At 53.0% G+C, this 16,319-nt stretch overlaps 1 protein-coding gene and 1 long non-coding RNA gene across 5 annotated transcripts in view; one reads left to right on the top strand and one right to left on the bottom strand.

Moving 5' to 3' along the window:
* The window catches only part of DAB2IP (DAB2 interacting protein), a 218,262-nt gene that overhangs the window by 136,535 nt on the left and 65,408 nt on the right, over nucleotides 1-16,319 (bottom strand). The gene's annotated exons all lie outside the window — the stretch shown is intronic.
* Nucleotides 2,989-8,329, top strand: LOC129524784 (uncharacterized). Its single transcript, XR_010130344.1, has 3 exons — nucleotides 2,989-3,909; nucleotides 6,071-6,157; nucleotides 8,121-8,329. It is a non-coding gene; the product is annotated as an uncharacterized lncRNA (long non-coding RNA).

The raw sequence follows: 16,319 nt of genomic DNA, 5'->3' as shown, positions 1-16,319 counted from the left end.
TCACTCAGTGAACAGGCATATTTCTGAGTTTCCCTCAAGACACTCAATTCAGTGGGTCTGGATGGGGCCTGGAAACACGTGAGTTTAGTAAGTAGGGGTGTGGGTGCTAGGGCAGGTTAAATCAGATCTGACCTAACCCCACCACCAGCACCTTTACCCTCCCCTCAAAAGCCTCCCAAGGCGAACTCTCAGAGACCAAGCTGTGTCAAAAAGCGACCACCTCCCGCTTGTACCCCAACCCATTTCAGCCCCCTTGGTCATCCTCCAGACACTCTTTCCCGCCACCAGTCTTCGCCCTGTTGGTGGGACCTGGACCGCTGCCACCAAGCTCTTCCCTCTGCACCCACCTGGTGAATTCCTGCTTACCCTTCAGGACCCAGCTCAAGCATCCCCTCATTTTTTTATTTTTTAAATTTTTTATTTCCATAGGTTTTTGGGGAACAGCTGGCATTTGGTTACATGAGTAAGTTCTTCAGTGGTGATTTGTGAGATTTTGGTGCACCCATATCCCGAGCAGTAACTTGGGATACACTAAACCCAATTTGTAGTCTTTTATCCTTCACCCCCTTTCCACTCGTTCCCTGAGTCCCCAAAGTCCACTGTGTCATTTTTCTGCCTTTGCATCCTCATAGCTTAGCTCCCACTTATGAGTGAGAATATGTGATGTTTGGTTTTCCTTTCCTGAGTTACTTCACTTAGAATAATATTCTCCAATTCCCATCCAGGTTTCTGGGAATGCCATTAATTCATTCCTTTGTATGGCGGAGTAGTATTCCATCATATATATATATATATATATATATATATATATACCCATATATATAAAATATATATACATATATATGTATATATGTGTATATATGGGTATATACATGTATATATGTGTGTATATGTATATATATGTGTGTGTATATATAAATTTTTGCAATTGCAAATTGAAGCACCCCCTCCTTAAAAAAGTCTACTCTGACTCCAAGGAGAGACACCCCCCTCCTGGCTCCTGGTATACCCCACTAGTCAGTTTGAATAATGGGGACACAGGAGGCTACTTGTGAAGACCAGGGAGGGATGGACCCAAAAAATTCCCCTCTAGGCAGAAAACCATCAGCATCCCTGCTGGAAAAGAAGCAGTGGGTAGCATCAGAGCTGGGCTGAAAGTCCAGGTACATCATGGGCCAGGCCAGGGCTGGGTCAGCAGGGGCACCAGATGCAGGGGAGGGAGGCTAGCCCAAGGCAGTCTTGAGTCCCTCTGTGGTGTCAGGGTTGAAGTCAGTGAGAAAAGAGAGAAAAAAAAGCATATTGCCAAAATTACCTTTGAAAAGCCTTAAATTGCCCATAAAGCATAGTTTTTCCTCCAATCTTAAGACAGATCACCCATTTCTGCAGCTAAGCACAAAACAGAAGAGCACAGCCTTCATTGACGGGCCATTCTGTACAGGGGGGATGATAACAGCAACCACAACCAGTTATCTTCAAACACCAGCCTCCCCCATGGAAGGAGAGATGCTCATGCATGGGGCACCACAGAAACCCAAGGCTTCTTAACAGAGGAGGGTTACAAGTTTGACCTCAAGAGGTTTGTTTGAGGGTGGAGTTTGGGTTTAATCCTAATCATGGTAGCTGAACTGCATCTAGCATGCACTGTGTCCCAGATCCTGTTCTCAGCATTCTACCCACATCATCTCATTTAATTTCAGAATAATCCTAGGAGGCAGATGGTTATTTTTCTTTTTCCAGAAGAAATGTCAAGAGGCAGAGAGAGGGTAGGTGAGTTCCCTAAAGTCACAGGGCTTGCACTAGGAGGCAGGATTTGAACCCAGGGGGCTGAAAGAAGCAACGATCATAAGGTTGAGCAGTACGGAATGCAGAGACGGGGGAGTGGAAACAGTCGAGAACTTTCTTTAATAGCCAGCTTTGTCAAGGGACAGGAGGAGGCTAGGGGCGACAGGAGTCCTGACAGGGGAAGCATCAGAGTCCACACTAGGCCCCACACAATGGATGTCTGGAAGGCTCAGACCTGTCAGGTTTCCTGTTGGGATGAGGGTGGGTGGTGGTGACCGGGGAAGTCCCCAGCCAGGCAGGCCTGCACACATCCGCCTCCCAGGACAGTCTCAACCTTTCAGTCTCTGGAGCTCTGGGCAGGGGTGGGGGTGGGGGGACAGAGGGTGGGGGTAGGGGGGGTGGCGGGACACTTGTGGTTAAGGTCATGGCCTCTGCCCCAGGAGGTGGCCTGTCTGGCAGGCAATGACGACTTCCTGCATCCACTGTTCATCCGGGAATAAGGCTGGACCAGGAGCAGGATCTTCACTGGGAAGATGGGGGAGGCTGGGGCCAGGTCACCCCATTCAGGGAAAAGCATAGACAAGCCCCAAGAGGTCACACTAAAGCACTCCAGGCTAGCCAGGCGACCACCACTGCCACCGCCCACCAGACTTCCTCCCAAAAGCCACCGATATATTTAATGACATCGTTTGCAGAAAACGGTGCAGTCAGGGACAAGATGACCCCAGGCTTGGATGGCTCTGCCCCTCTCAACACAGGCGGAAGTGGGGGACCAGTCAAGCGTGGACATTTGAACACACACAGACAGAGCCTCGGGGAGTGTGAGTGTTTTTCCAATCAAGTCACCCAGGGCTGGGCCGAGGGCAGAGCCCTCGGGACAGGCCGGAACTCTAAGAGGGGGTCACCGTGTGATACCTCTGGGTCTCAGGTTTCCACATGTTAAATGGAGATGAGACAGCTCTGTTCAGCTCACCTCCCAGAGATTCCATCAGGATCTAAAAATCTCCCCATTCCCCAAAGGGCCACCTACAGGTCCCCTCCAGTCCTCCAGAAGCCCAGAGAAGAGGACATGCACATCTCCCTCGTACACGTCGACAGCCTGTCATAAAGCCCCGGAATGTCCGAGGTAGAAGGAACCTTGAGAGAAACTGACGAACGGGGGAAGCTGAGGCCCTCAAAATCAGCTGCTTACCCAGAGGATCCTCCCTAACCCATGGCAAACTGGGATCTGGCATCAACTCTGCAATCACTGAGGGTCTGGCTGGCTCTCTCATCCCAGCACAGAGCAGTCAGGGTGGGGCAGCATCCCTTCCTGAAGATGGGGAAGTGAGGCCAAGGGAGGGAGCGACTCACCCAAGGTCACATGGGGCTGGGGATTAGGGTGGGTTCCACCTTGGAACCCAAATACAGCCGCCAAGACCACTTCTCACCGTCGAGAGCCTGGACCACCTCTCCCAGAATGCCTGCTGCCTTCTGCCCACAGGAGCCCTGGGCTTCCCCTCCATACTGGCTGCCCTGAAGTTGAGGGCTCCAATCCTGTGGCCCAGGGGAGACTAATCCACTCTCCAGGCCCCAGCCCCAGCCCTCCTTCCTCACCCCATCCCTAGCAGCCGGCATTTCAGCCCAGATGGCCAAGCCTGGAGCCACTCTCTCTGTGTACTTCCTCTCCCTGCCCTGACCCAGAAACGCTGCCAAGCTCCAGGTGGGCCCTGGGCCCCAGTGACGCCCACAGCCCCTCCTTTCTCCCTGGCCCAGGCCTGGGGCTGAGGTTCCAGGTCTCTGGGCTTCTTCCTCCCCCTTCAGTATGGGCCCAGACAGCTCCGCACCCACTGGGAAACCAGAGGGGGTGGCATATGGTCCCAGTGTGAGGTCAGGGAGCCCCCTCCCTTCTCAAGCAGGCCTGCCTGGTCATCTGTGAACCATTTCATGGCTGGCACTGGCCTGGGTTCCAGGGGAGGGCCTTGCTCAACTCCTGCAGAGCCCCCAGAGGAGGACAGCTGAACGGGCCCTGTAGTCAGCTCCTAGGAAGCCCCCATTCAGGTGGGGGATTTGGAGTGATGAGCCTTCCCCTCTTCGCTCTGTGACCCCAGATCACTGCCTCACCTCTCTGTGCCTCCATTTCCTAAGGTATAAAGGGGTATATGAATATTTTGTGAGGTTGTGGAAGAGTCAAATAACATAGTGGATCAAAGCCTTGTGTATAAACTGACAAGCATCTTTCCCTCCTGGCTCTTTTCTTTTTCTTTTCTTTTTCTTTTCTCTCTTTCTCTCTCTCTCTCTCTTTTTTTTTTTTTTTTTTTGAGATGGAGTCTCGGCAAGCCCAGGCTGAAGTGCAATGGCTCGATCTTGGCTCACTGCAACCTCCGCCTCCCAGGTTCAAACAATTCTCCTGCCTCAGCCTCCTGAGTAACTGGGATTACAGGCGTGTGTCACCACGCCTGGCTAATTTTTGTATTTTTAGTAGAGACGGGGTTTCGCCATGTTGGCCAGGCTGGTCTCGAACGCCTGACCTCAGGTGATCCACCTGCCTCAGCCTCCCAAAGTGCTGGGATTACAGGCATGAGCCACTGTGCCCAGCCTTTCTTTCCTTTCTTTTCTTTCTTTCCTTCTCTTTCCTTCCTTCCCTCCTTTCTCCTTCCTTCCTTCTTTGTTTCCTTCCTCTTCCCCTTCCCCTTCCCCTTCCTCTTCCTCTTCTTCCTCTTCTTCCTCCTCCTCTTCTTCTTCTTTTTTAGACAAGGTCTCGCTCTGTTGCCCAGGCTGAAATGCAGTGGTGGGATTATAGCTCACTGCGACCTCGAATGCCTGGGCTCATGTGACCCTCCTGCCTCAGCCTCCCGAGCAGCTAGGACTACAGGCGTGTGTGCCACCATGCCTGGCTAATTTTTTAACTTTTTGGTAGAGACACGGTCTTGCCATGATGCTCAGACTGGTCTCGAACTCCTGGCCTTAAGTGATTCTCCCACCTTATTGTCCCAAAGCGCTGGGATTATAGGTTTGAGCCACCACGCCTAGCCTTGGCTATTTCTTTTCTCACTAATTTGTGGATTGGTTGAGAGGACAGTCCAGAGCTGATCAGTACAGCTCCCAGCCCAGAGCAGGCTCTTAGCAACACTGGGAGAGATGATGGCAACATTCGAAAAAAGTGGCTGAGCCTATCTGACCTGGAGTCAGCACTGAGAGAATTTGGAGAAGAGAGAAGTCCTGGAAGACTGCCTGGAGGAGGAGACACTGGCATGGAGCTAGACGGCTGAGTAGGAGTTGACTGCGTAGCGAGCAGAAAAGTATATTCTTGGAGGGAGAGACAGCATGAGAAAAGCCCCAGAGGTGGAAATGAACAAAGCATGTACTGGAGACAGTGGGTAGGATGGTGAGGCTGGAGCAGAGGATACAGTGGGGACTGGGGAGCAGGCTATGTGAGGGGTGAGATCAGGGAGAATAGACAGGGAGATAGATCCAAGTTGGGGTGAGGCCCAGGCAGCTTCTCCAGAGGGGAAGAAGAGAAGTGGTAAGGGCAGAACTCTGGTGGGAGATCTGGGCTTGAGGCTTAGATTTGTCACTGTGTGGCTGTGCAACCTTGAATAAGTCACGGTGCCTCTCTGATCCTCCCTCTGCAAAAAATGAAAGAAGGGGATGGCTCCATATGGCAGGCTTACAGGTGTGGGGCTGGACTGGATGCCATTAACTACATTGGGAGCATTCAGAAACAGATTCCAAGGCCCCACTCCCAGCATCCCTGAATCCAGATTTTGATGGGTAGGGCCAAGGAATCTGTATTCTTAAAAGAGCTTTCTAGTGGCTTTCTTGGGGAGCCACTGGCTAAGATAGTTCTGGACTCAGCTTGATACCTTTTCAATCTCTGAATGTGCCAAACGTGGTCCCACCTCAGGGCTTTTGCATCTCCGGTTCCTGCTGCCTCATTCCCACAAACCCCAGATCTTCAGATGGGCAGCTCCTTCCTGTCATTGAGGCCTCAGCTCAAATATCACACCCTCAGAGACCTTCCCTGGACACCTTATCTCAAGTGTCTTTGCCCCAATCTCTCCATGATATCCCATTGCCCTGTTTTATTTTCTTCCACATAGCGCTTCCTGAAACTATCTAATCTGTGTATTCAGATGTTCATTAATTTGTTTCCCCAGACTTTAATGAGGACAGGAACCTTGTGAGTCCAGTTCATAGCCATATGCCCAGTGCATAGAATAGCACTCAATAAATGTGTGATGAATGAGGTGCATGAAGGGAGCTGGGCTCAAAGCCTCTGTTCTTTTTTTTTTTTTTTTTTTAATAGAAAAGAAGCTGTGGTTCCAGCACTTTCGAAGGCCAAGAGAGGAAGATCACTTGAGCCCAGGAGTTTGAGACCAGCCCTGGCAACACAGTGAGACCCTGTCCCTACAAAAAAAAAAAAAAAAAAAAAGCCAGGTGTGGTGGCTCACGCCTGTAATTGCAGCACTTTGGGAGGCCGAGGTGGGTGGATCACCTGAGATCAGGAGTTCGAGACCAGCCTGGCCAGCAATGGTGAAATCCCATCTGGAAGCTGACACACGAGAATTGCTTGAGGCCGGGAGGCAGAGGTTGCAGTGAGCTGAGATTGCACGACTGCACTCCAGCCTGGGCGACAGAGTGAGACTCAGTCTCAGTAATAATAATACTAATAAAAATTAGCCAGGCATGGTGGTGTGTGCCTGTAGTCCCAGCTACTTGGGAGGATGAGGTGAGAGGATTGCTTGAGCCAGGGAGGTTGAGGCTACAGTGAGCTATGATCGTGTCACTCTACTCCAGCCTGGGCAACAGAGGAAGACCCTGTCAAAAAAAAAGAAAGTGAGAAGGAAAGAAAGAAAGAAAGAGAGAGAGAGAGAAAGAAAGAAAGGAAAGAAAGAGAGAAAGAAAGAAAGAAAGAAAGAAAGAAAGAAAGAAAGAAAGAGAAAGAAAGGGAAAGAAATGGACAGAAAGAAAGAAAAGAAAGAAAAAAAGAAAGAAAGAAAAGAAAGAAAGAGGAAGGAAGAAGGAAGGAAGGAAAGAAGGAAGGCAGGCAGGCAGGCAGGCTGGCTGTGGGACCAGGAACAAGTGACCTACCTCTTGAGGCCTGGTGTGACACATGGATGGCAGGCTGGAAAGTTTATTTTTGAGTGGCAGCTGAGGATGGTCAGCAGGCCAAGGTGCAAATCCTGACCGTGAAGGAACTGGCACAAAGTTTGCACTCGGTGAATGAATGAATGGATGAATAAATGCCTTCACTTTGCTATGTGCCTTTGAACAAGGCTCCTCTGGCTCACAGCCCCAGCCTCCCCTCCTACAAAATGGGTTTGGCCTGGGTGGGTGTTCAAGGCCATTGGGTATTGACACTCAGAGCCTCTGTGTCCAATCTGGAACATAAATGGGAGCCATAGCTGGTGTTAGAGGAGAGGCAAGCACTGCCGGAGCCACGGTTCTCACATTTACTGGCCTTTCCTGAGGATCCCACCTAGCCCATAGCTGGCATCCTAAGGCCACGTAGGTGGGAATTAAATGGAGCTTCTGCCATCCTCATTCCTCAAATCCCCTTGGGAGTGAGAACAATCCCAGCTCTGCCCCATCCTGGGAAGAGCATTTTGTCTGGAAATTCTACCAGGAAAACAAGGAAGGGTTGGGCCCCTATAATTTCTGCACCTGCTCAAACAGGAAGTAGAAGAAAGTTTGGGGCCAAGAAAAACAAGTTCAAGGTCATCCTGGAAATCAGCATCCCCCATAGCTAGGGAGTCACCCCATCCCAGGAGGAGCTCTCTTGGCGATTAATGATTAACAGACAGATGGGGTATAAAGAGGGGATGGCCCAGGACCCACCCTTTAGCCTGTCACCAAAGGCTTAAGAGGAAGAAAAATTCACCTAGTCTTGTCTAGCATACCTTTGGTGACAGGGAGCTCACTACCAAACCAGCCCCCCATTGCCCTGAGAAAGTATGAAAGTGAAGCTGCCTTCCCACAACTGGGAACTGCAGAAGGCCTCAAGAGATCTAGTGGTCAGCCCACTCTCAAGTCAGAGGTCCAGAGGCTCAGGACTGGCCCCACCCCACACCGTAGGCCTGCCCACAGGTTCCCAGCAGCAGAGGAAGCTGTAGCAGACAAAGTAAGGAAGGGCCAATTGGAGAGCTGGGGCTGGAGTTTAGCCTGCAGCCCAGCTCCTAGTCCCTCCTGACTCTGATGCTGAACTTGGGGAGGGGCTGACCTCTGATTGATCCTCATTTAAAAGCCCAGAGGACATGGTGTGGGGGGAGGTGGGGAGGCCTGAAGTCACCCCAATCCCACTGAGAGTCCTAGGGAGGCAGCTTGGGCAACAGATGCCCTCTCCTCTTCCCCTGCAGCCTCTGTCCCGGAAAGCTGTAAGGAAGTTTCACAATGTTCTGGGCCTGCTTTCTCTGATGTCGCATTTCTTGTGTCCTCCTGGTGCTCCCTCTCTCATTGTCGCCCCCCTGACACAGGCTCCCATGCACACACAGGCCCGTCTTCCCACCCAGGCCCACACCTACCTCTCCTAAACGGTGGGCTCTTTCTAGATCCGCACTGCCCAGCCCAGGCCCACACAGCAGCGGGAAGCCCTCAGCAGGTGCTGATCTGCGCTGCCCCCTGCTGGGCTATGGAGCCCTAGGATAAAGTCCCCCTTGCCCCAGGCATCACCGAGGACTCCCAGGGCTCCTGGGGCGATGCACAGGAAGGACCCCTGAGTGGCATGGCATAGGATTCCAGTCTCCTAAGCAACTTGGGCCAGCCTACCCCATGCCCTCTGGGCCCCTGTTCCCCTGATGCAAGGAAGGGGATGCCCAGAACTTCAGATCTTGGACTTCGAGACATTCCAGTCCCCTGGGATATGGGTTAAAGTGCAGACACTTGGGCCCACCGGGCAGAGTCTAAGTTAGCCAGTCTGGGGAACAGCCCAGGAGTCTGCATTTTTCATCAGCGGGCAGTGGGCCCACAGGTGATTCCAAAGCAGGTCATCCGTGGGCCGCACTGAGCCTCACTCGCCCACCTGTTGCTCTCTCTCAGGCTTTGAGACCATAGCCCCCAATAAAGACCTGAATCTGCTTTGTCCAAACTGCAGCCTGTTCCTTTTTTTCAGCACCCCATGTGCTGCAGGCAGGGAGGGGTTATAAACCTCATGGTACAGATGGGCAAACTGAGGCCCAAAATGGAGAACACCCAGTTTGAACAGTCCCTGACCCACAGTGAGGCCCCCAGCTTCCACCTCCCTCCGCAGGCTCCCCATGTGGTCTGGATTCTGGGGCCCAGCAGGTCATCTAGGGCCAGGCAGCAGCCGTGACTGGCATTCTTTGTTCCGGTCCCTGTGCCCTCTGACCTCAGCAGGTCCTGGGCTGATTAAAATATCCCCTTACAGCTCTGATAGGCATGGTATCCCCTTACAGGGCAGAGAGGGACACGGTCCCATCTGAGGCAATACAGCCAGCTTGCCGATGTGCTCTGACCACCTTCGGGAGCTGCACACTGCTAGCACAGGGAGATTAGAGGACTTTGGCCTAGAGGGTTTGCAGAGACCTGCTAGGAGAAAGCAAAGCTCAGAGAGGGGAGAGTTGCCCAAGGCCACTCAGTGCATACTTAATCCCAATTCAGTGCTTCCCCTTTGTCAGGCAGTGTCAATTCAGCAAGTCCTTCTAATGACCAAAAGCAGTGAATCCTGTTACTCTCCCATTTTACAGGCACAAGAATTGATTAGTGGCAGAGACAGGATTCAATCCCACACAGCCTTGACTCTAGTCCTAGCCTAGGGTAGTGGTCAGTGGATATGGCCCCAGCCCTACTCCTATCTTCCCTCTTACCACACCCTACTCCTATCCCTTCCCCAACCACCCTGGCCCCCAGCCCTTCACTGCTTCTTTCCTTTGTGTCTTTGCTCCCATGATTCCCACCTCCTAGGATACGGGACATGGGGCTGGCTTTGTAGACTTGGAGCCTGCTCTGTGAAATGGGCTCTTCTGAGCTCCAAATTCCAGCTTGAGGCTGTCCACCTCGTCACCTTCGTTGACATCTCCCAGAACCGGGGCATCGCCATCTCTACCTTTGGGGACCTCCATCCCCCCGAACTGTCCCCCCAAATCCTCCGCTGCCTCCTCAGTGTGGTTCTCCATAAAACAGCCAGAGTGAAATCTGAAACACAGCCCCTGCCCTAGCTGCCCTGGCCCTGCTGGCCTTTGGCCACTCTTTCTGGCTCATCTTCCCTGCCACAGCTCTCTTGAGTCACCTGGCTGACTCGCATTCACTCTTCCTTTCCAGAAAAACCACCACTCCCCTCTCCCAATTCACCGCCTCCTCCACAGCCCTCCTGCAACACTCTCTCTGAGCTCCCTGCGCCTTTCCTCCAGGGAGCCCACTGCTTTGTGCAGTGCCATACAGGCGTCCCTTGGTATCCCAGGGGTATTGGATCCAGGATACCAAAATCCAATCAGATACCAAAATCCAAGCAGGCTCAAGTCCCTGATATTAAAATATAGCATATGCATACCCTCCTGTATACTTTAAATCATCTCTAGCATACTTATAGCTAATACAATGTAAATGCTATGGAGATAGTTGTATTGTTTAGGTAATGATGACGAGAAAAAGTCTGTACATGTTCAGTACAGATGCAATTTTTTTCTATCTTCAATCCTCGGTTGGTTGAATCCACAGATGCAGAACCCATAGATTCGGAGGGCTGACTGCATATTTTTTGATGATTCATCTCACATCTGTCTCTCCTGGCACACTGCTCTCCCTGAGGTCATAACCCAGTGCCCAGCTTGGCATTGTCACGCAGCAGCTGCCAATGGGGGGAGGGGGGTGTCACCATTGAGTACATAGGAAGTGTGCACATCAGAGCCCCTCGGACCACTGGGCCTCATGCATCATGAACCTGCCAGGCTCACAGCAAAACAGGGCCAAATGCCTTCCGCCCCCACCCCAAACAAGTCACTGCTCAGGACTTCTTAATTTTCCTCCCCACAGGTTGCAGGGCTTCTCATTCTGTGATTTATAGCCCATCAAATAAATTCCCCCATTATCTCTCACATGCAGCGCTCGGCCTCTCTGCCATTTAATAACACATTTGGCTCGCTGGGCCTCTCCCGGGAGAAATCTAAAGCTTGGCTGCAATTCGGGGGCAGGCAACGCGGAATTCCAAGGGCTCATTTCAGACCCAAACCTTCAGCAGGTCTGAGCCTCCCACTCAGGGGCTAACTGAGCAGGGTCCCAATCCCTCTCCCCTCCCTTCCTCCAACAGAGAGACCATTGGCTGAGACATCTCAATGTCCACTGGAGCTCTAGTGGCCAGTTTTACAGCAGGGGAGACCCTGCTTCTTCCCCCACTAGACTCAGTGGTTTCAAGGCTCCACAGCCATGATCTCAATCTACCTTTCCAATTCCCCGAGCAAGGCAGGAACCCATCGGAACCGTTTCACAGACGAAGTGGCTTCTCTGAAATATAGGGAGGTTGCCCCAGCCCTGCCCACTCCACGGGTGCTTGCTAGGCTCAGCCAGCAGAGAGTTCAAGGGTATCCTCTGTGCCAGGCACTGCACCCAGTGCTTGACTTGAATTGTCTCATTACATCCTCACAAAAGCCTTCAGAGGGAAAAGGTGCTATTATGCCCATTTTACAGATGGGGAAATCAAGCCTCAGAGACACTAAATTTCCCTAGGCTCCTCCAGGAAGCAAATAGCAGCTCCCTGGGGGAAAGTCTTACTGGAATGAAGGATGAGAAGGGGCTGGAGGCTACAGAGAACTCATGGCTTCATGCAGAGCCCTGCATTACAAAACAAAGTGTCCAGAAGGAAAAGAGAGCTCAAGGCTTTAGGATCTGACAGTCCAGGGGATAAATCCTACCCCTGGGGGTTCTCAGCTCTGTGACCTAGGGCAAGTTCCCTAACCTCTCTGGGCCCAAACTCCCCACTCTGTAGAATCTGAATACTATCCTCCCAGAACTGTCACAAGACTTGAATGAGACTGCACTCAGGAAGCTGCCTGGTAAACTGCCCAGTCCTGCACCGTGTCATTTTGGCTTGTTAGAACGGAGGAATCAAGACGTGGTGTAAAGACATGCAAAGACTCCTCCAGGCTGACATGGGACTGGTGGTTCAGAACAATGTGGGGATCTGGGCAGAAGACAGGGCTCCTCCTCAGCCCCATGCACCCACAGGCCAAGCTGCTTACCTCACTCTCATACCAGCCACCTCCTGCCCAGGCTTGGGAGAAACCAGACGGCCCTCCTGCTCCCGAGAGCACAGATCCCAGCGTTGCTCAGCTGGGGAGAGCAGCGAGGACTGGGCGTAGGGGCACTCCAGGCTAGCCCAGGCCAGGCCTCCCGCCTCTCCTCCCACCCAGCCACCAGGTCTGCTTCCCTCCTCCCTCCTGCTCCTGAAAGTTTCTGCTTCCACTTTATAGTTTCCGTGGCAACCACTTCTCTTCCTTTGATTGTTTCCTTCTTCTCAGTCACTTTGCCATCTTATGCTAAAAGGAGAATAAAAGCAGGCCAGAGCAGGAGGAAGAGGATGGAGAGTGACAGGGCCAGGGGTGGGGGGGTGAACTCTGCAGTGCAGCCCTGGTTCCACCCCCAAAAGACATCTGAGGCTGGGCACCATGGCTCACGCCTGTAATCCTAGCACTTTGGGAGGCCGAGGCAGGTGGTTTGCCTGAGCTCAGGAACTCGAAACCAGCCTGGGCAACATGGCGAAATCCATCTTTACTAAAAAAAAAAAATACAAAAAATTAGCTGGGCATGGTGGCGTGTACCTGTAGTCCCAGCTACTCAAGAGGCTGAGACACGAGAATCACTTGAACCTGGGACGCAGAGGTTGCAGTGAGCCGAGATCGTGCCACTGCACTCCAGCCTGGGGAGATAGAGCAAGACTCCATCCCCCCAGCCCCCCCCCCCAAAAAGACATCTAAACAGGGGACTGTCCCTTGGGAAGGTCCTCTGCAGCAGGGTCCCACAGATGTGACTCTCCTGCGCAGACTGACTGCCAGGCCCTGCAGGGGATGCCCATGGCTGTGTCTTTAAGGCTCTGCGTGGGGCTGGGCCGAAACCCGCTCCCCACTGTCTTGTCTTCACCCAGAGTGCTTTGTGTTTGAATGGCCTCCACCCTCAAGCCCCACCCTCTCTAGCTCTGGATATCCTTTCTTGTCCAAGGCCTCGCTCCCATCTCAGCGCCCCTCCTTCCTGTGGTTGCCCTGGTGCTTCCTAACCTCTCTCTCAGGTGGCCTTCTTCCCTGCAGACAGGCCATGTTGGCAGCAAAGCCAGTGCCTCCTTCACTCCGTTTCCATGCCCAGGCCCTGCACGGGGCTAAGCACACAGTAGGTCCACAGGAGGTGGCCCTGAACCTACGGCCAGAGAGACCAGAGTTCCAGTTTCAGCTCTACCACCAGCTAACTGTGAGCCCTTCACAGATTTACTCTAGAACTTGGTGCTCCCGGTGGTAAAATAAGGATGGAATTAACTTCCTCACAAGATGTTGGAGACTGAAATGAGTTTGTGGGGGGTCTGAAAGAGCCTGGAAATTTCTGAAGTGCCGTACCAGGTCCGAGGTTATTTTTAGGCATTGAATTAGTGCTGTCCAATGAACAGCCCCACGGTCTCCTTGACCCCACACACGGCTCTCTTTCTCCACCTGCTGACCTCCTGAGGCACTGACCGGCCACACGGAGGCCTGGCCTCTCCAGCCCCCTCCACACCATAGCCACCCTCTGCCAAGCTTCCCCTTCGCACATAGACATACACGCACATGCACACACACATACACACGCGCACACACACACACACGCGCGCACACACACACACACATATATACGCAGGTCTGAGGCTGGGTGGGCCGCACTGGCACACAGGGCCCCATGGTATCAGGCATCAAACCTGCCTGGTGTTGGCTGTTCTGGCTGAGGGGGCTGGGGGTGCCTCTGAGGTGCAAGTCAGCAGGGAGCAGCCGAGCCCACGGGGTGAGGGTGGGAGTGGAAGAGCAGCTTCCTCCCAGCCTAGCCATAGGTGGTGGCTGGGGCGGGGGTAGGACCAATGGGGCTGTCCACTGCCTTCTCCTATTGCTACCATCTGCTTCCTTTAGAGGCTAGACCACCAGGGCCAGGGGTCTGGGTAGGCTACCCAGTTACATCTCCCGGAATTGCTCTCCCCAGAGAAAGGTGCTCCTCTTCCACACTCCCACGAGGGCCTCCCCGCTTCCTCTTTGGTGCTGACAGTGAACTCCACCCCCACTGCCCACCCATTCTCAGACCTGCGCGTCACCCCTTCCAAACTGCGCACCGAGGCTGCACCTGCCCAGGCTTGTGCTGGAGTGAGGCTGCTTTCTAGGCACAAGGGGACACCTGGGGCCACATTGGCTCAGGGTGGGGCTCCTGTGTACACTGAGGGTGGCCATTTCACCCTCCTCCAAAGACCTGCAGGGTTGAAGGACTTTGAGCAGATTCAGAAAAAAACAAAGACTTGTGAAATGTCAGAACTAAGAGGGTAAAGGCGGGGTCAAGTGTGGCCGGCCGGGGCCTCTGCCTCCTCCACCTCTCCTCTTTCTGGCCCTACTCCTGTCTTAAAAGCACAGGATTCCCACGTTGTCATTGGGAAGCCAGGCCATTCAGCTCCCACCCCGGGGTGCATAGGGGACCCTTCCTAGAAGTTGGCATGTGAAAACCAATGCAAGTCATGGCATGGTCTCTGGAGGATCCTTCAAGAACTGTGTCCCTTTGTGTCCTGAGAGGGCTCTGACACAGTCCCTGTCCTCAGAGAGCTGACAGTCTGGTGGGACACATAGGCTTCCACAGAGAGTCTCGAACAAGGGCCCAAGGCAGAGGGACCACAAGGGAGGAAGTAACTAATTTTGACTGACAGGGCAGGGAGAAATCAAGGAAGGCTTCACAGAGGAGGTGGCATCTGGGCCAAGCCTTTGAATAGGACTCCAAGAGGCTGAGGGTGTTGAGGAAGAGAGCAGCAGCCCCAGACCCATGGCAGAGACCTAACTTGACTTCCCTTATCCAAATGCCATGTACTTAGACCATGGTGAGGGTTTGGGCCTGGAGGATGCTGTCCTGATGTCCCCTTAGCTGAGCCTTAAATCTCCCACAATGGTCCAGAATGAGGCACATCCAGGCCAGCTCCTGTGGCCAAACCCTGGGGCAATGTCTGTCCTGGTCACTGCTGTCTCTGGGCAATGGTCTGAGAGCACCAAGGGGGATAGAGCCTGCCAGGTCTTAAAAGCCTAATGAAAAGAGTCTCCTCGAGTTCCCAGAGCAGCCCATTCCAGGATTTCACACCACCACACAGTCAGCCAGGAAGTTCTTCCTCCTATCTAACCTACATCTCTCTTGCTGAAACGTACACCCACCTTGCTTTGGAGACACAGGAATAACAAAGCACAGACGCTGAACGGCCTCACCAGGCACTCTGTTTGCAGCAGAGGTGGTTTGGTAGGGGGGGTGGGATCAGTGGGCAAAGACACAACCCCTGGCTCTGACAAGAGAGAACAAGGCCCTCTTTGTGCACATGATTAATTTATAGGCCTGGGGAGGGTCAAGCGGGAATGTCCTCTCTCTGGGCCTCGAAGGCTTCCCTGACCCAGTTTAGAAGCTGCGTTTATTGCATTGTTCATGTCAAACCTTCCCAATGAGGTCTCTATTCCCAGCGTGCTCATGAATTTTTCGGGAGTTTAATAGTGCACAATTTGAGAACAATTTATTAAGAAGATTAAGCCCCCCAAATATGCATCCACATGCTCTACAAAACAGCAAATTTATTCTCCAGCATCAGTGGGCTCCCACTGCCTGTAGCAGCTGGAACCCCTCAATCTTGGAGAGAGGGAAGCTGAGCAGGGTTGGGGAGCCCCCCGAAAGGGTCTAGGGGAAAGTGCATATGGAATTCCAGGACCCCAAGTATCAGCCCCAGTGTGAGCAGGCCCAGAGGTGAAGCTGCTCCTGCAAAATCCCACGTTCAAAGACCCCACCTTTGTCACGCCACCTTGCCCATGGCATCCCTCTTCAGGGAGGCTCCAGCGCTCACTCACAGTGGGACGCTGGTCTAGACACTTCCTGCTCTGAGACTTAGAAACCCAAGTGGAGCTCCCAGTGTCACTCTCTGAGGCCTGTCTCATTCACTGCACCTTCCTGACCCTGGGAACTCCTGGAGGAAAAGAACGGGATTAGACGGCACCAGGTGTTGGAATGAGATGGAGTTTGTGTTTGACCCTTCCTGGGGGGTAGGAGTCTATGCTGGAGGGGCCAGAGGAGGCCTTGCTAAGGGAAAGCTGGGCAGAGGAGGTGAGGGCAGCGGAGGGGGTGTCCCGGCCCCAGCCCTTAGGGTCAGCGGGGAAGAGAGCACCTGGAGACCTGGTCTGTGCTCAGATACCAGCTGCAGAGACCCGGGCTTTGGTGCTGATCTGAAACTTCAGACTTGGCCGCTTTTGTCCCTGCATCTCCTCCAGTCCACTGGGTCACCAGGACCCATCTGTTTTATCACCGGTAATAAACATAACCAGAGCTATGGTGTGTCCAGAGCTTACTCTGTGCCAGGCACTGTGCTGAGC

This window comes from Gorilla gorilla, chromosome 13 (assembly GCF_029281585.2).
Source record: "Gorilla gorilla gorilla isolate KB3781 chromosome 13, NHGRI_mGorGor1-v2.1_pri, whole genome shotgun sequence".
In the NCBI taxonomy this organism is placed as follows: Eukaryota; Metazoa; Chordata; class Mammalia; order Primates; family Hominidae; genus Gorilla; species Gorilla gorilla.
Note: the sequence above shows the minus strand (reverse complement) of the source record. Positions and strands in the feature narration are given on the sequence as shown.